Here is a 20338-nt window from a genome sequence, read left to right on the forward strand (position 1 = left end):
TTTTAAAACATGCTCTCCAGGAGCCAATCCAGTTTTTCTCATTTAGTCCAGCAATTTGCCCAATTAATATCGAGTTCTTCAAGACCCCTCTGCTTCTTCATCCTGCACACCCTCCAGTTGACCCAGACCTTTTGCCCTGACCTGTAAGCCCAAAAACTCAAGATCTACAGACTTGCTCTTCATCTAGAGCGATAGTAAAGTTACACGGATAAGAAGCCGGTGCGTACCGCGGTCTTCGCTTTTAAAATGCAGGGTTGCATGCATAACTGTTGGCCCCGCTCCAGAATGCCCATACTCCGCCCATGCCCTGCCCCTTTTCCACTCTTATTTTTGATGCACGCACAGGTATATATGTGCGTACTTCGCAGCTTTTTTAAATCCGTGTTATGTGCATAGGTGGGCATTTTTGTGCAAGCAATGCTTTTAAAATCCACCCAATAATATTTTTCATTTTAATTCAATATTTCAAAAACATATTAGTTATTTTTTGTACCATGTACTATCTTACTCTTTCATTTTTAAATGCTTTAATTGCCATGGGCAATTTTCAAAACGATTTCTCCTGTTTTGGGTCCGTCAAGCACCCCTTAATGTTTCTGTTCCTTCTGAATCAGTTATCTGAATCCGGGCGCCCCTCCCAGTTGGAGAAACCATAATAAATTAAAGTTAGTATTGCGATTGGCAGTTTGGTAGGATGTTTCAGAGGGCTCTTCTACTTTGATAACTAAAGTGTCTTATTAAACCAGGGGTATCCAACTCCAATCCTCAAAGGCCGCATTCCAGTTAGTTTTTCAGGATAACCCTAATGAATATGCATGAGATAAATCTGCACACTGTCTCAGTTGCATGCAAATCCTTTGCATTAATATTCATTAGGATTATCCTGAGAACCAGACCAGTTTGTGGTACTCGAAGACCAGAGTTGGACACCCTGCATTAGACAGTTTATTGCCTGTGCTATGGATAGAGATATAACTTGGATTATGTGATTTGTATGGTTGGTTGGCATTACTCCAACTTTTATAGTTTTGATGGATGATACTAAGGGACGGGAAATTATACATCATTCTCATTCATTGAATATTTTTTAGACTGCAGCTTCCCAATCCTGTCTTCCTGACCTTAAAACCAGTTGAGATTTTTAGATATGTACAATGAATGTACATAAGGTAAATGTGCATGTACTGGGTCTCCAGTGTATGCAAATACATCTCATGCACATTCATTGTGAACATCCTGAAAACCTTATTGGATATAGGGTCCCAAGGATAGTTTTGGGAAGCCCTGCTTTAGACAACACAAATTTTTCATTGGAGATAATTTGAATTCATCCTTGCTTTAATGGGGAACCTAAAGAGATACATCATGCCTTCTTGGATCCATGGAAAAATGTATATTCCACCAACATTTTTAATTAACTAAGTATACATTTATTCGGGTTACAAATATTGAATGAATGGTAGAGTAGCAAAGCATCTTCAAGCTCATTGCTCATGAATCACAGTTCCTTGTGATCTTCCTATTTATAAGTGAGCTTTTATGCACTTTGGTGCTTCCATTTTCATTGTAACACTTTGACACGATGTTATTTAACTTGAGCCTTCTCACCTAATTCTTTACCTTGCCTCCTTTTAGCATGTTAATTATTATCCACTGTTCAGCACATGCAAATTATAATAATGAGATCAGAAACCTTTCCCGAAGCAGCTCTTGTCCTAAAAGAGCTGGCAGAATGATACGTGAAGGATATATTTTCTACATATATAATGTGTTCCTGCAATTAGTTTGATATATTCTGAGTGTATGTTTGCACAAATTGTTCTCACCTTCTGACAGGCTTTATTTTCTATTATCCTGTGAGACTTGTTTTGGAAAAATGTAAGTATATTTAGTTTCCTAATATAATATTTTTAGAGAACTGGCTTGTTTACAGCATCATGCTAAAGTAATTATATTCTATTTTTGTGGTCCTTCAAATGAATCAGAAAATTAAATTCTGTCCAGAGTTTATAAACCAGTGCATGCACGTATTGTATGTATAAAAACATAGGGGTTCATTGCAAACTGATAGCATGGATACTAATGACTTAGCATTAGTATCAACCTTGGCAGTGCATTAATAAAGCAGTGCTAAAGACTTCAGAACTGAAAACAGTGCTATATTTTCAAGTGAACACAAATAGCATTGCTTTACTGCTGGAATTTCATATACCTTCATTTCCATATGAAAATGCAGGCACATAAAATGATAATGGCATGAAAATGAACTGCAAGGGGAGGGTATTTTCCCAGGACTGTAGAAGATCAGAAGACAGACATTATTAGTATACAGCAATGCTAAATTAGCAAACATGCTTCCTCACCTTTTTTCTCTTATATCTTCATATTGAATAATGAAACACCTAAAAACATGGCTCTTCCGGCAAGCCTTCCCGGAATCGAAGGAACACTCAGACACCGGCCAAAAGACAAAATAGAACACAACTAATCCCTTGAACACCCCTAAACCCTACACCTTATCCGGACAGTCCACAGGTTATGAAAGTCACCACTGTAGATGCACTAGCTCTTCAGCTCTCGTTATGCTCTCGTTATACTCAGGTCATACCATTCAACATTGTACACTGCTATCTGCCTCACTCAATTTATTTTACTATTTATTGTAGATATTCTTGTTTTTTACGTCTTTTGAACACGGTTTGACGTGTTATTGATATCTATTTAATAGTTACATTCTTTTTTTTTTTTTTTTTTTTTTTTAATCTTTATTAAATTTTAACAACTTACAAAGCATCCACTTTGTCATGTAATATGGTTCAATAACAATTAGGAAATTCAAATTTTCTAACAGTAACATGTCATTATAACAGAAATACAATATTCAATTGTTATGAACCCATTAGACCCCAATCTGATGGAGGGGGAGGTACATGCAAATTAAAGGAGAATACAGGCAATATCAATAAAAGAAAAAGGCGACTAGATATACCAGGTATTACATATATAGACGATTTACCCACTGCTTATAACAGGGGGTCTCTTTTTTGCTTTTAGTTACGTTCTTATGTTCAGAAACTCTGTTTAATATTTACGTTCTTATGTTCAAAAAACTCTGTTCAATGTAACGCCTTAACAGCGACTGTTTTGTTCAATGGAAACCGACCTGATTTGATATGTGTATCGAGAATGTCGGTATATAAAAATTCTAAATAAATAAATAAATAAATATTCTGCTATTTCAGGCTATCGGGTGAACTGGCACAAGATGGAGTTGTTACCATTAAATATGATGGGCAGACAAGTGATAATAACCGATTGCCCTATTCAAAGAGTGAAAGAGGGGCTCAAATATTTGGGAATACTATTTTATAATACCCTCCTCCAAACTACTACTCACTGTGAAACCTCGTTTTTACAAAAGCTTCAGAAGTCTTTTCTTTAATGGTCTCCCCTACACCTTACATAATGGAGCAAACTTGATTCAATAAAAATGGTAATCGCTCCCAGATTAAATTTTGTATTTTCCTTAGTCCCAATTTTTTTTTCCACTGTTGCTCAATTTTTTATGGCAACACAAACCCCCAAGAATTGCAGTTTCTAAATTGAAAGCTGACAAGAGTAATGGAGGGGTACATTTACCCAATTTTTATACATTTTACAGCAGGGCTATTTTTGGATGTCTGATTCCTTACAATTGGAAGGTAATCCCCCTGGTTGCATTTAGAGCGTAACTTGATTTCTCCTTTTCCATAGATTTACCCAGAGTTCTGAAAGAACTAAAAAAAATGAACTTTCAGAACTATTAGTAAAAATTTGTAACCTATCATTAAAATCATCCAATGTACCTGAAGATTGGAAGATGGCCAATGTATCACATCTATATTTAAAAAGGGATCCGGGAAACTATAGACTAGTGAGCCTGACTTCAGAGCCGGGAAAATCATGGAAACTGTTATAAAGAATAAAATCACAAAACATTTAAATAGACATGGTTTGATGGGACACAGCCAATATGGATTTACCCAAGGGATGCCTTGCCTCACAAATCTACATTTTTTTGAATAAACATGTGGACAAAGGTAAACCGGTAGATGTGGCATATTTGGATTTCCAGAAGGCATTTGACAAAGTCCTGCATGAGAGGCTTCTAAGAAAACTAAAAAGTCATGGGACAGGAGGCAATGTCCTTTCATGGATTGCAAGTTGGTTAAAAGTCAGGAAACAGAGAGTAGGATTAAATGGTCAGTTTTTATAGTGGAAAAAGGTAAACAGTGCAGTGCCTCAGGGTTCTGTACATGGACCTGTGCTTTTTAATCTGTTTATAAATGATCTGGAAAGGGCTACAACGAGTGATGTGATCAATTTTGCAGACGATACAAAATTATGCAGAGTAGTTAAATTTCAAGCAGATTGTGATGAATTGCAGGAGGACCTTGTGAGACTGGAAGATTGGGCTTCCAAATGGCAGATGAAGTTTAATGTGGACAAGTGCAAAGTGATGCATATAGGGAAAAATAACCCTTGTTGTAGTTACACAATGTTAGGTTCTATCTTAGGAGTTACTATCCAGGAAAGAGATGTAGGCATCATAGTGGATAATACATTGAAATCCTCAGCCCAGTGTGCTGAGGCAATCAAAAAAGCAAACAATGTTAGGAACTATTAGGAAGGGAATGAAAATAAAATGGAGGATGTCATAATAATTCTGTATCGCTCCATGGTGAGACCACACCTTGAATACTGTTGCAATTCTGGTTACTGCATCTCAAAAAGGATATAGCTGCACTGGAGAAAGTGCAGAGAAGGGGACCAAAATGATATGGGGCATGGAACGGCTGCCCTATGAGGAAAGGCTAAAGAACATAAGAACATAAGAAATTGCCATGCTGGGTCAGACCAAGGGTCCATCAAGGCATTGAATCCCAGCTGCCAACTCTTTGACCAGACTTCAAGGTTTTTAAAATCACTTTTTATTCTCTCTACTCTTTCAGACATGTCCACTCTGTTGCAGATCTTAGAATCATCCGCAAATAGACAAACTTTACCTTCTATCACTTCCGCCAGGTCGCTCACAAAGATATTGAACCGAATCAGTCCCAAAACTGATCAATGTGGCACTCCACTCAACCCCGTTCTTTCTTCAGAGTAGGTTCCATTTACCTATACACGCTGTTTCCTGTCAGTCAACCAGTTTGCGATCCATGCTACTACCTTGTCTCCCACTCCCAAGCTTCTCATTTTGTTCATGAGTCTTGTGGGACCGTATCAAAAGCTTTACTAAAATACAAGTAAATCACATCGAGCACTGTTCCCTGATCCAATTGTCTAGTCACCCAATCAAAAAAAATCAATCAGATTTGTATGTTAGGGCCTTCCCCTGGTGAATCCATGCTACTTCAGATCGAGCAACCCACTGGATTGTAGATAAATCACTATCCTTCAGCAGAGTCGTCATTAATTTTCCCAACACCGAGGTGAGCTTAACTGGCCTGTAGTTTCCAGCCTCCTCTCTACTCCCATTCTTGGGAAGTTGGACCACCAACGCTCTTCTCCAATCTTGCGGCACCACTCCTGTTTCCAGGGATCTATTGAACAGGTCCTTCAGCAGACCCGCCAGCACATCTGAGCTCACTCAGTATTCTGGGATGTACCTCATCCAGCCCCTTGGCCTTGTCCACTTTCAGTTTTCCTAGCTCTTCCCATACATTCTCTTTGCTAAACGAGTTTCATCTACTCCACCCCCATCCACAGTCTTGTTAACTAGCGACGGTCCTTCCCCAGGATCTTCTTTAGTGAACACCGAACTGAAGTATTTGTTTAATATTTCAGCCATATCTTCATCTCTCTCCACACATTGATCATTGTCACCTTTAAATTTCACTATACCATTTTGGACCTGTCTCCTTTCTCTGATATATCTGAAAAATGTTTTGTCACCTCTCTTTACCTCTTTCGAAATCCTTTCTCTGCCTGACTTTTAGCTTTCTTGATTTCTTTCTTTGTCTCCCTCAGTTTCACCAAATATTCTTACCTGTGTTCCTCATTTTGGGATCCTTTATATTTATTGAACACTGTTCTTTTTGCTTTTATTTTATCATCCATCTCCTTTGAGAACCCGATCGGTTTCTTATTTTTCTTACTTGTGTTTATTTTTCTAACATATAGATTTGTTGCCTTTGTAATTGCTCCTTTTAGTTTGGCCTATTGTTTTTCCACCTCTCCCATTTTCTCCCAGTCTTCTAGTTCTACCTCCAGGTATGTTCCCATTTCGACAAAGTCCGTAATTTGAAATTCAAAACCCGGGTCTTCGTGTGACTTCTCTGTATCCTAGTTGCGATATCAAACCATACCATTTGATGATCACAAGTGCTGAGGTGGGTACCCACCCGGGCATTAGAGACATTATCCCCGTTAGTGAGCACTATCACATCCTCCCTCATGGGTTCCATTACCATTTGTTTGAATAGAGCGCCTTGCAGGGCATCTACTATCTCTCTACTTCTGGTAGATTCCGCATTAGGGATTCTCCAGTCTATGTCCGGCAGATTCAAATCTCCAGCAATCAACACTTCTCCCTTCTTTCCCACCTTCTGGATATCTTTGACCAGATCTCTGTCTAGTTCTTCCGTTTGAGTTGGAGGCCTGTAAACCACTCCAGTAAAAATGGATGCACCATCATCTTTTTTTTTAGGACGGCCCATAATGCTTCTTCTCTACCCCACATTCCTTGCAATTCAGTTGCTTGGATATTGTTTTTGACATGAAGAGCTACTCCTCCCCCTTTTCTGACCTCTATGTCCTACCGGTGTGGCCTTATCCCAATCATGAGAATCCGTGAACCATGTCTCTGTGACCTCAACAACGTCCATGTCCACCATTAGGGCCTGCAGGTCTGGGATTTTATTGCCCAAACTGCAAGAATTTGTTGACATTGATTTCCAATTTTTCTTTCTTGATTTGTTGCACTTCCTAGTCACCTTTTCTGCTTTTTTGAGCTGATTGTCAATTTCATTGGCCATCTCCTGCCAACCTTATTCTTTAGTTTAAATGCCTGATAATATATGATCTGAATTTCTCATTTAGCATCCCCCTTCCTACTACAGACAAATGGAGGTCATCCTTTTCATAAAGCCTTTTACTGCGCTGTACACAACCACAGTCTCCAATATATTCAAAACCACTTTCTGTACTACAGGTTTTGAACCAGGAATTTAAATTATCTATATGGTATAGGTTCTCATTTCCCTTTCTATGAACAGGTAGTACTTCCAAAAAGGCAATAGTCTTTGCAGTGTGTCTTATCATCTTTCCTATATTTTGGAAATCTGGAAGCCATTTCTATTGAGGTCATTGATCCCCAGATGGATGATAAAAATGATAATAAATTTCCTACTTTCTTCTTCAATGACTTGGACTATCTAGTTTCCATTTCTACTAGGTGAGGATCATGGAAAACATTTAACTGTTACGTCACCATCAAAATGTGTTCCCAAATTGGTTCCTCTGATGATTGAGTCTCCTAGCAGAAGCAGCGTTCTTTTATTACATTTGATTCTGTTGAAGGGCTTCTGGGTGCATTGGATGATTTCACTTTTAGAAATCACTTCAAAATCTATTGCTGAGGTTTCTTTATTCTCCAATGCAAAAAAACCATTTTGTAAGGGTAACAGTGTGGAGAGTCGGTGATTCTTTATCACAGGCCTTATTCTGCCAGATCCCACTGTTATCCAATTGCTCCTGGCTTTTTGAATCCAGGATATCCTAAATTGTTGTGGGGTGGGGGTTGATGCACAGGATACTGTAAAGTTGGGGAAGGTGGGTATCTGTTTGTCACATGTCTTGTTCTACCAAAGCCCACTGTAAACCATTTTTGTCTGGGTTTCTTAACCTCTGTGGGAGGCGGGCAAGAGATACTGGATGGTTCAAGGAAGGGGGAGGTTAATTGAAACCTTGACAATTCCTCCCTTAGATGAATCAGCTCCATTTTAATTGCAGACAGCTGAAAGCAATTGGGACAACCTTTGATTCTCCAAATGATAGACTGTGGGACATAAGCACAACAATTATTGCATTGAATGAAAGACATTTTGTTAAATTATCACGAATTCCTTAAAATCATATAGATAAGGTAAGGTAAAGTCTCTAACAAAGATATCTTAATAGGTATTTGAAATAAAAACTAAAAGTATTAGTGTAAGCAAGTAAAGATTAATAGGTAGAATATGAAAACCAATTTATACAAACAATATGACAGTTTAAGTTGCAATTATCTGAGCTGTAAGGAACTACTATGTTATGGGAGATGAATTTATTTATTTATTTATTTAAAAATGTTTATATACCGCCTTTACAATTCAAAAAGAATTAATCAGCTGGCTAAGGGCTGAATTAATTGAAGCTAATTATCTAGGAATCCAGGGAAGACTGTATAAGAAAGTAAACTCAGGGGTGAGTGGGTAGAGAGGTGAGGAAAGTAAATAGTGACTAGAAGTAAAGGCTTTATTTTTTTTTTACCTCAGACCTAGAAAAGCAGTCTAGATTGCACCCTTTTAGGTTTCAGTTAAAATCTGCCCCCCTCCTAAAAACCAAGGCACACAATTATGCAATTATACACCCCTTCTATACTAGGCACAAATATATATATATATATATATATAACAATAAAAGTTCACTTAGCGAGTTCTGGAAAACTTGTGATCCAGGAATATCTGGAGTCCAAAGACTTATATCACTTGCACCATTCTTTCACACAATACATCAACATACAGCTCACTATTCATGTCTTCTATCAAACACAGCATTTTTGAACATATGGAAGTCCATATTCAGTCACTGTCTGGATAGCAAAGTTACTGCCTAATTCACTAAGGCTTTTCTCCCATTCTGTTTCTATGGGAAAATACCTTGATGAATCAAGCCCTTAGCCAGCTAACTTTGCAGCTGCGCTGTTGAATATAGCCTGCTATCTTAAAGTTAGCTAGCTAACTTTGAACAGCACTTTGGCTCGACCAGACTTAGCCAGCTGAATGTTGGAGTTAACTGGAAAACTTAGGGGGTCATTTTCTAAGCCTATAGCACGCAAAAAAGGGACTTTTCGCGTGCGATAGCTTGCCGGGGATGGGGTGGGGAGGAGGCAGACGCGGTGGTATCTTCGCTGGCGGCGATAAGATAAACATTGTTATCATCGCCAGTAGCGTGCCCAATAGCACCACCTTTCACAGTGGCACTATTGGGTGTGAAAGCCGGCAGTGATAACACCACAGTGGTGCAATGGCTGCCGGCTTTCGCAGGCCCGCCCCCCCACCCCCCGTTACCACTGGATTCACCATTCTATGCTAGAATGGAGAATCCAGGCCTTAGCCAGCTAAATCAACTTCTCCCAGTCACGCCCCCAAAACACCCCTAACTTGGAGCAAGATTCATCAAGTCTTTTCTCCCATTTTGTGTCTATTGGAAAAATGCTTACAAGTATATTTTAAAAGCCCTACACCAAAGTCAAGAGATGCACAGAAGCCATGCCCGCGTGTGCCTCACAGATTTTAAAAGGTGTGCAAATATGTGTGTATCTCCTGGTATGTGCACAAATTGGCAAGTCAAAAAGGGTGGGGTGGGGTGTAGGCGGAGTCTGGGTGGGGCATGGGCATTCCAGGTCTGTAACCTGAAGTATGTGCGTAATTATTTACGCGCACAAGTGTGCACTGGGGTTCCCTACTACATAACTTTTCTTCTGCTCTGGATGGTGTGTAAGTTTTAAATAAAAATTTCAGGGCTAGACAGCAGGGTTTGAAGGGTTGAATTTTAATTAGTTTTATGTTTTAAATTGGTTCTTTGATTTTCATGTATGTACTTTTGTAATCTGCCATGATTTCTTGGAATAAGTGGAATATAAATGATGTAAATAAATAAATAAAGTTATATTATCAGTCCAAATGCTTCTGAATATGGACGCTGTGGCATACAAAAAGCAATACAAGAAATATACAAAATACATTTATTTTCAAGAAATTTCAACAAAAACCCTTGGTTATTTGAAAAAAAAGCTTTTAAAAGTTAGTGTGATATGTTATTGTATGTATGTATGTATGTATAAATATGTATGTATGTATGAATATGTATGTTATTGTCCAATTTGTAAGGTTTGGGCCTACACTGTTGTATTTCAGGTCATTGAATGTTAAAGGTTGAGGATAATTCTGTTGAGTGAGTCACATAAACATTACTTTCCTCATCTTTCTCTCCTATACTAGGTTACTCTGAATAGTCCATTTGGAGCAATCAAGGTATCCTATCTTTGGAAGAGTAGAGTGGTGACTAAATCTTCAAAGTTTAACAGTAAAAGGCAGACTTATTTGAGAAGAGATGTTTCCTCCTTGTTGATCAGTATCACTGGTTAGCCAACGAGGGCAGGCAAAGTGTGGAAAGATCAAATCATTTGTTTTCATTTCTGAACTATATATTAAGAGGAAGCTACAAATCCAACTTCATTGTGCATACATTATAATTGCAACAAAAGAAGTGAAGAGCAATGCATGGCAAGTGATGCTGGAACTAAAAATTAATATACTTTCCTAGATATTTTGTATAAAGTTAATTGTAAATATGGTATCATAAGATAAAGTTCCTGTGAATCACATAGGTTTTCTAGAATGGCACCAAGATATAATCATCTACTATGTTTAAATCACAGATGTCGTCTTTTATAATTTTGATTTTCAGTTGCATATAAAATAGTCCAAAAATAGCAAAGGAAAAATGGCCATAACACTGTTCAAGAATAACTTTGAATATTTGTAACTAGTACATCATAAGGAACACCTGAATCTGCGGGTGTTTCAGCATTAAATGTTATCTTCAGAGGTCTGTTTCATGCTGAAAAATTTGCAAAGATGTCATAAATCATCTATAACTGTTGCAGGATCCACAGCAGTAACTCATGAAATAACTCACAAGTGTTGCACTGGATGTCTTTCTCAAGAGGAAGTAGATTAAATTGGCAACAACTAAGTCATTATTTAAAAGGAAACTACCAATTGGAAAGGAACACAGCAGGAAGGCAGCCAAAGATCCCTACTAAGCCAATCTGGCATAAAAATATAGATCCATTTTTGTTCATGGCACATCAACACAAGATTATGCTCTCCACTATGGGAATTTACCAAAGATTTTTCCAACAGTGTAAATGTATGATCTTCAAATTTATGTTGTAAAGATTTTCAATATTGAACAAGTTGATCTTCCAGTCTTTCGCATTTGATACAACTATAAGGTTTAATCATCTGAATTCCTAGTGGACTTACGCACATACTTTTGGATTTTAAAACATATGCATTTAAATTGTCATTATAAAAATTGTATGCACAATTTCACTGATGTGACTTCTACAGGTAGATTTACTGAGATCACTTTCAAAGTGGACTTATGCGTATAAGTCTGTTTTGAAAATTGGTGTAATTTCTACACATATTTGCCAACTTTTTATGCATGGTATTACACAATTATCCCATTTATGTATTATGCTGTGTATTTATGTATTATGTATTATACTGTGTATTGATGTTTTATGTATTATACTCCTTCTTTGAGCTTTTTTCAAAAATAGTTTATAAGTTTGGAAATTAATTACATTTTTTATTTTTCATCATTGATTTCTGTGGGCTAGAGTTGCATAAGTGCTTTGGGACATATTTAAATAAGACAATATGATGACTGAAGTGCAGGCAAGGATTTTGAGTCCTTGCTCTTAGGTCAAGCTGACATCTTGGTGGATCCTCTGCCCAATTTTAAAGGCTAGTGATACCAGGCGAACAACTCCAGATATCCTAAAAGCGATAACAAGGATTATGTATATTGTACTGAATAAACACATTGGAAGATCTATGATCAGTTCTTGCCTCCCACCAACAGAGACCCCTAGTGGGCCATGTATACTAGCTGCCTAGTCCTCCAGGCTCTATGGCTTGGAGGTCCTACTAGCAGCCATATTATTCCAGTGCTGCCTCAGTTATAAACCAGCCTCGCATCATGCTCAGTGGCACAGCTTGGTCCTTGTTTTGGTCCCCACATTTGTTTTGTCTTGTATTCTTGCTTCTTTTCTCTCTATTCTGTCTCTGCCAAAGTTTTGGGTCCTAGTCACAGTCCTGTTTTGCACTTATCTTGTTCCTGTACTCCTCCCTGGTTCTGTGTTTGTGTTCTGGTACTGTTTTGAGGCCTTATGTTGGCCTCAACCTCGGGCATGTATTCTGTCTTGTCTTATGTATCCTGTGTTGTATTGTTTCCTGTGTCCTGGTCTGACTTGCTTTGGGAGCATCCTTCTGTTCCTTTTCCTGCTGTAGGTTTGTCCCATACCTTTGAGCACCTTCCAGTATCCTGGTGTTTGTTCTTACTCCTGTTTAAGTCCTACCAACCACCAGTACCTGAAGTATCAACACGAGGGGAAGGCAGTTGGTATAAGTTGAAGATTCCTGTTTCAGAATGCTTCACCAGTGTCCAGCCCTGTTCATATCCCAGGAATTATAAATGGACAGTATGCTATGACACTGATAATATATTATTTGTTTCCAAACAGAGAGCTGGCCTAAAAACACAGTAAAGGAGGTTTATTTGCTTCCCTTAAAATAAGAGGGCCTCTGAGTTGGGGAGCTTTGACCGCAGTGGAGGTGAGGCACTGCTGTCAGTTGGTGTCATCGTGGTACCAGTCAAGTCATCTGATGACATCTTTAAGCACCCCCGGAAGATCTTAAAAGCAGCGCTCCAGTGGTATGAGGTAGGGGGCTCTGACCATGGTGGAGGTGAGGTGCTGCCTTAATTTGGTGTCATCTTTGGTGCTGGTGAAGTCATCAAATATCATCCTTAAGTGCCCCAGAAGACTGTAAAAGCCAGAGATGTGCTTTGTTTTAAGCTTTCAGGTTGGGCGCTTCATGGAAAGATTTGTTTTCCTACGGGTTGGTTTTTTTTTTTTCGGCAGATTTTTCGAACCGAAAAAAAAATAAACCCCACCCCAACCCTTCAAATTTACTTAATTATAACCCACACACACACACACACACACCATCCCAATCCCCCCTCCAAGACATACTAAAAGCCCTGGTGGTCCAGCGGGGTCTCGGGAGCGATCTCTCCCTCTCGGGCCATCGGCTGCCACTAATAAAAATGGCGCCGGTGGCGCGCTTTGCCCTTACCATGTGACAGGGGCTACTGGTGCCATTGGTCAGCCCCTGTGACATGGAAGGAGCAATGAATGGCCCGCGCCATTTTCAAAGATCACTCCCGAGACCCCCGCTGGACCATCAGGGCTTTCAGTAAGTCTTGGGGGGAGGGGGATCGGGATGGTGGGAGGGTTGTAATTAAGTAAATTTGAAGGGTTGGGGTGGGTTTGGTTTTTTTTTAAATAAATGTGCTCCTCCCCCCCCCCCCCGCACTAACCTGAAAAACAAATTTTTCCCGAATTTCGGGAAAAATCCGTTTCAGGATTCGGGTCTCGTTGAAATTGCCTAATTCATTCTAAACGAATGCACATCCCTAGTAAAAGCAGTGCTCCAGTGGCTTGTATTGGGGAACATTGACAGCAGTGGAGATGATGTGCTGCCTTCAGTTGGGGTGTCATCTTTGGTGCCGGTGAAGTCATCTGACATCATCCTTAAATGCCCCGGAAGACCTTAAAAGCAGTGCTCCAGTGGTGCACCATTGCTAGCACATTGAGGTATCCAGTTTTTCCTAGTCAGTGTGTTCTGATTTGAATGGGGAAGAAGAGAAAAGGAGCCGTATGCATTATTTTAGCTAATGCAGAATGTCCTCCCTCGACTCTCCAAACAAGGCTAGATACCTTTTACTCCGGTGGCTTGCAAGTGTCAGAGAGCTGCAAGCACAAGGGTCTTTCTTCTGCTGTCCCTGATTTTGATTCTTCTCTCAGCCTTGCCACTAGACCTCTGCCTTCTCTTTGGGGGGGGGGGGGGGGGGGGGGGAAGAGGCCTACAGTTGTTCTGGTAGCACATCCTTCTGGAATGTATAAAGGTTTTAGTGCCATGCTGGATCCAATGCTGCTGTTGAGAACAGTTTGGCTTCTGGGAAAGTACCTTCGGGGCCCACTCCCAGAACTTTGAGATTAAGTCGTCTCCCGTTACTCTAGAAACCTTATAGACAGCTGTAACTACCCTGGCGAAGTCATTGTCTGGCAGGATTGATAAGGCTATGGCTTCTTTTGAGAAATGAAATGCTCAAGATGTTGATCATTCCAGTAAAATTCATGAACATCAAAAAAAAGACTGAGATTATGGAAGAACAAATAGTTACTTTAGAGAACTCTTCCCTAGCTTTGATTAGAGATAATGAGATTTTGCATTAGAAATTAGATATCAGGGAAAATTATTCTAGAAGGTTTAATTTGCACTTTATTAATTTTCCTTTTATTTCTTCTGTTTCTCCTAGAGCTATGCTCAAGAAATATTATCCTGACATAATAAAAGTATCTCCTGTTGAAGTTCCTGAGGTAGTTAGGGTGTATTATTATCCAGGTTGTATTATCTCTCACAGAGGGAGATTGAAGGTCCTATTTCTAATTCTTCAGCTGTTGGTGATGATTGCGCTGGTGCTGCTTTATTAGTTACTTTTGCTGTGGAAACTAATAGAGATCGTACTTTAAAGCTTTTCTTAAGCTTCAAAAGCAATCTTTTCTGGGGAAGAGACTGGGGCATTTTCCTGATGTGACAAAATCTACTCAATTTTGATGTAAACTGTTTCTCCAGAAAAGGAAGATAATATTAGCATTGGGTGCTAGTTTCTAATTGAGATTTCCCTGTAAATGTCATATAAAATTGGTTGAGACTAAATTTAGTTTCTGTGATCCTGAACAGCTTAAAATATTTCTTCAGGATAAGGAAACTACGTCATAAGCTCATCTTAGGTAAATATGATTGATATTGGGGTTTCTTTCTTGTTCTTTTGTTTCTTAATTTAGCTCCCACAATTGTGGACTATACACAAATAACTACAGCCTTTTTTTTCCTTTTTTTATTCTGTACCTTTATAAAACTTAGATTTGCTGTAATGATTCTGACTGTTTATGTTCACTTATTTCTTGAATTATTTGTATTTTTGAAAATTAATTTTTCAAAAGGGCCTGAGTCCTATTAGTTTGGCATTTTTATTTTCCAAAATCACCAAATATTTTTCTGAGAGAAATGTTTCTAAGCCCTAAGTCAACTATTCGCCCGCTACAACTCTTACAGAATTCCGCTGCGCGACTTCTGACAGATACCAGAAAGTTTGATCATATTTCTCCGGTATTAATGGGTTTGCACTGGTTACCGGTTCAATCCCGTATACAATATAAATGTCTAACATTAATTCACAAAGCCATCTATGGTAAGAACACTGAATGGTTAAATGCCTCTTTGCGCATTCATGTTCCAACACAAAATTTGAGATCTCTTGGACAGGCCTTATTGACTATTCCCTCACCTAAACTGGCCCATTTGAGCTCAGTTAGAGAGAGAGATCTCTGTCTCTAGCTGGACCAAGGATGTGGAATTCTTTGCCTGCTGAGATCCGACTGGAGGAGAATATAAATAGCTTCAGGAAACAAATAAAAACCTGGCTATTTGAACAGGCTTTTGTGAATTAACTGAGTCGACGCTCTAATTATATAGATTAGTAGATACAAGAAGGGTAGAAAAGGGTTAAAAGGGGGAAATCCAGACGGATAATTGATTGTGGAGGAGGGTAAAATGTATGAGTATTAGAGTAGAATAGATGGGGGGAGAGGTAAGGGAATGAATATTAGGATGAATGGGTGAATAATAGGAAAGTAATGGGGGTTTATTATGATGTATGTAAAATGGTTGGTTTAATTGTTTATTGATGATGTAAGATGATTTAATATATGTTTTAATTTGATGTATTTGAGGTTGCTACTGCAACTCAATTTATTGTAAACCGCCTTGAAATGGATTTGAAAGTCGGTATAAAAATAAATAAATAAATAAATGAGGGTGAATTGAGCCTGTGGAATGCGATTTGGCGTACTAAAGCATTCTATTAAGTTCTGTCTGAATTTGCAATGACTGTTTAAAGGATATTTCTTGTTGGCAAAGAAATGATGCCTTGTTCTGAGCACCTAGAGATAGCTGAATGTGCTACAGATGTCTGCAGCAGTACATCTGACCGCTGGAAGATTTCCAAAGTTGGAAACCCTTGGCACTGGAAATTGTGTCATGCACATTTAAGCTAGAAACAAGCTCAAGTTCTAATTGCGTGCTTTGTAAATGGCGTCAATTGAACTAAGTTGTAAGTCTTAATTTTAGAGACCTTTTACCAATGACCGTTACTAAACATTATCTGTTCCTCTCACATTCACTTCCTTCTGTTCCATTGACAATAATTTTAAATAGCAAGAAACCTACCATTTGAACACGAATGGTGGTAAATCACAGAGAGGACTCAAATGTGGGATATTCTTTTTGTAAATTAAGTTTTTTATGGAATGCAGGTTTTGCTTTGCATTTTTCATATGAGCTATCTAGAAATGCTTTGCAGATAGAAGTAGCTAGGGCTGCTACCTCAGGGATAGATAGAATTTGTTTATGCTCCAGCATAGAACACAGTTCTAGAAGCAAGAAAATAATATGTGACAGTACCATCTAGTCCATCACTACATGCCCTTAATTCCATTCCAGTAGACAGTAAACAAACACTCCTGAGCTTTCCATCCTCATCGCCCTCCTCCCACCTAGAGAGCTGGAATTGGTTGCACCTTGTTTTATAATCTGGCCATTTTTCAGTTTAAATTGTGGCTAGAATGAGTCCAGGACAAACATAGCAGTAAAGATGTCTGTTTTTTTTCTCTGGTGAGGCCTCCCTGCTTCATTAGGTTTTTGCTTTTGAGGGGAGTCTGTGCACACTCTGCCAGAGGGTCTCTTGGAGTTTAATTATAGTAAGGACCTTTTTTGTGCTGGAATCCCTGCAGGACTCCCACTCCAGGATTGAAGACCAGTGAGTCCATTCACTCCCTGAATTAGGGCCGGTGCAAGGGTCAATAGTGCCCTAGGCAGACCAATGTAACACCAACCCCGCCCAGAGTTGAATGTGCCCCTCTGATAGTGGTAGATATATAGAGTTATAGTCACCCTCTTACAGTACTCTCTCTCTCTCTCTCTGTACAAACCTAGTGAGTGCTCCTTGACTGTGTCATCCCCTCATTTCACATTTTGAAAATGGAACCCTTGCGTACCCCAGCGATGCCCCACCCATTCAACGCCACCCTAGGCGACTGCCTAGTCCTGCTTAATGGTTGTGCCAGCACTGCCCTGATTGAGTCAAGCACCTGTGACAGGCTTGGCTGTGTGAGGTGCTTGAAGGCTGGAAGAATCCTATTTCTGGAAGGGACTCTTTAACCCTGCTCCTTTGAAGAAGGTAATCCTCGCTGGCAAGAATCAAAGTGCAGGGGCTGAAGACCAGTGAGCCCAGCCACTGAATGTGGCAAGCACCTGTGATAGCAGATCACGAGTCTGTGAAAAACCTTTGACTAGGTAAGTATTTTCTCTTTTGTTGTGAGGAGGTTTTTTTTAGCCACCCCTCCTCACTGGGAGCCAGGCTGAATAGCTGGTTCCTGAACCACAGACTTTTCAACCCAAACAGAAACTCTTTCAAAAGTTAAAATCATGGAGACCCTATCCGGATCTCCATCTACGGGGGACCAGGATAAAGGGCTGGATGGTGATAAGAATCTGGAGATTGAGCTATAATGCTTTTTGCTATACTAGAAGGGGGCCCCTATTATTAGGGATGTGTATTCGTTTGCAACGAAATAGAGAATAAAGACGATATTTCCTATTTTGTTGCATTTCGGGGGGCTGACAAAACGAAAGGAAAACCCACAAAATTTCGTGTGGTTTTTACTATCATTTTTTTTGGGGGGGTAGAAAGGGCACATTAAAAAAACAAAACAAAACCCCAAACCCTCCCCAAATCTTCAAATTTAATTAACTACAACCCCCACCCTCCTGACCCCCCCAAAACTTGCCGAAAGTCCCTGGTGGTCCAGCGGGGGTCCCAGGAGCAATCTCCCCCTCGGGCTGTCGGCTGCCAGTAATCAAAATGGCGCCGGTGGCCCTTTGCCCTTACCATGTGACAGGGGCTACCGGTGCCATTGGTCGGCCCCTGTCACATGGAAGGAGCAATGGATGGCCCGTGCCATTTTTTAAGATGGTGCCAGCCGTCCATTACTCCTACCATGTGACAGAGGCCAGCCAATGGCACCGATAGCCCCTCTACATGGTAAGGGCAAAGGGCCTCCGACGCCATTTTGATTACTGGCAGCCAACGGTCCAAGAGCGGGAGATTGCTCCCGGGACCCCCGCTGGACCACCAGGGACTTTTGGCAAGTCTTGGGGGGGTTGGGAGGGCAGGGGTTTGTAATTAATTAAACCTTCGGGGTGGCCGAAAAAAAATCTGCCTGAACCGCGGGAAAACGAAATTTCCCGCAGCGGCCGTTAACAAAGGCCGAATCGAAAGGTTAGGCTGAATCACATCTCTACCAATTTAGGAATCTTGGGTTAGCCATTGGGAGAGCTTTTAATGCACATTTTACACTACCATGGGAAGCTCAATCAGTTTGCTGAAGAAAAGGACACCTACCCAGAATGAAACACCCTACTGTCCAAAGAATCATCTATAACCGTGTACTTATTTAAAAGTGAATTTAATTTGCCTTTACTAATCAGTAAATTGTTATTTAACACCCAGTGCCTGGTCCTGCCTGTTTTGTTAGAGCAACTCCCTCCTGGGGTTGCCACAGCTACCAACATACACTGGATTTTCTTACCACTGTGTGGGCCATAGACGAGAGTTTCCCCCCATAAAAAGAATCTCCCTCTGGGACAGAGCTCAGGATGGGAGGAGTGCTAGCCGAAGAAACCCTGAAGAGTAATAAATTAGTTTGTGTTCCCTAAGACTTAAAACACCCCGCTAAGGGTAACAAATAGCATTATGGAAAAGTCAGCTTCTTCTAAGTGATGTATGTATTAGGGATGTGCATTCGTATTGACCGCATATGTAAAACGCTACTCATATTTTTTTTTAACTTAAAAAAAGGATTCGACATATACGATCGGATTTCCCACATATCCAACATAGCTATGTTGGATATGTGGGAAATCGCGATTGTTGAGCCAAAATAAAAATTTAAACCCCCCACTTTTGGCCAGCTTGGGGGGACCTCCTGACCCCCCCAAGCTGGCCAAAAGTTCCTTTTGGGCCGAACGAGCCTTCCGGCGCGAACTCGCCGGGAATCACGTGGCGCCGCGTCACTCCGACGCGGCGCGACGTCACATGCTTCTCGCCAAGGATTGCAGAAATGGCGTCCTCACTCCTCGCTCGATCACCAGGGAGTTGTGGTAAGTCTGGGGGGGGGGGATTAAGGAGGGTGAGGGGGTTTAAATTTTTTTTTTTGCACATATGGACATATACCCAACTCATTTAATTTTTTTTATGTCCATATTGACCGCAAATGGGACCCAAAAAGAACTTTTGGCCAGCTTGGGGGGACCTCCTGACCCCCCCAAGCTGGCCAAAAGTTCTTTTTGGGCCGAACGAGCCTTCCGGCGCGAACTCGCCGGGAATCACGTGACGCCGGCGTCACTCGACGTGCCGCCGACGTCACATGCTTCTCGCCAAGGATTGCAGAAATGACGTCCTCACTCCTCGCTCGATCACCAGGGAGTTGTGGTAAGTCTGGGGGGGGGATTAAGGAGGGTGAGGGGGTTTAAATTTTTTTTTTTGCACATATGGACATATACCCAACTCATTTAATTTTTTTTATGTCCATATTGACCGCAAATGGGACCCCCTTTGGACATATGGACATAAACTTTTGCTCTGCACATCCCTAGTATGTATCTTTAATATGTTCCAAATTTTTTAAACTGATCTATTTCCCTTGTGTGAATATGGAATTTTTTAGCTCTAGTATTGTTCAACTGATCAGAAATGATTCTTAATCTTAGCATTTGCAGAATATTTTACACTTCAGTTTCCTCCTGCTCCTTTGGGCTTCCAGCTTAATTGGAACCAGCCTTGTTTTGGGCTATGATACCAAGAGTCAACAACTATCTGGGGGGAAAGCCCTATTTCATAACTTCTTCCCTAATCCAGCCATTGCAGTGATGCTCCTCAGCCAGGGCCCAAAGATCATGGCTCCTTCTGAGATGAAATGATGTTTGGCCAATAGTTATCACCATTGAGTGATGTCTGTTTATCAGTTTCAGAACTCTGCTCAGATCACTAAGCTGTAATGAATTGAAAAATAGGGCCATATGGATGTCATCTCATCCTGTAACTGGGATTT

At 40.2% G+C, this 20338-nt stretch overlaps 1 protein-coding gene and 1 long non-coding RNA gene across 2 annotated transcripts in view; both read left to right on the forward strand.

The window, feature by feature from the left end:
* SYNPR (synaptoporin) overlaps nt 1–20338 on the forward strand; it is a 453809-nt gene that overhangs the window by 186558 nt on the left and 246913 nt on the right. The window lies entirely within an intron of this gene.
* On the forward strand, nt 1709–12802 carry LOC115091111. The gene is made up of 3 exons (XR_003856619.1): nt 1709–1878; nt 3243–3493; nt 10248–12802. It is a non-coding gene; the product is annotated as an uncharacterized LOC115091111 (long non-coding RNA).

Source organism: Rhinatrema bivittatum, chromosome 4 (genome assembly GCF_901001135.1).
Source record: "Rhinatrema bivittatum chromosome 4, aRhiBiv1.1, whole genome shotgun sequence".
NCBI lineage: Eukaryota > Metazoa > Chordata > Amphibia > Gymnophiona > Rhinatrematidae > Rhinatrema > Rhinatrema bivittatum.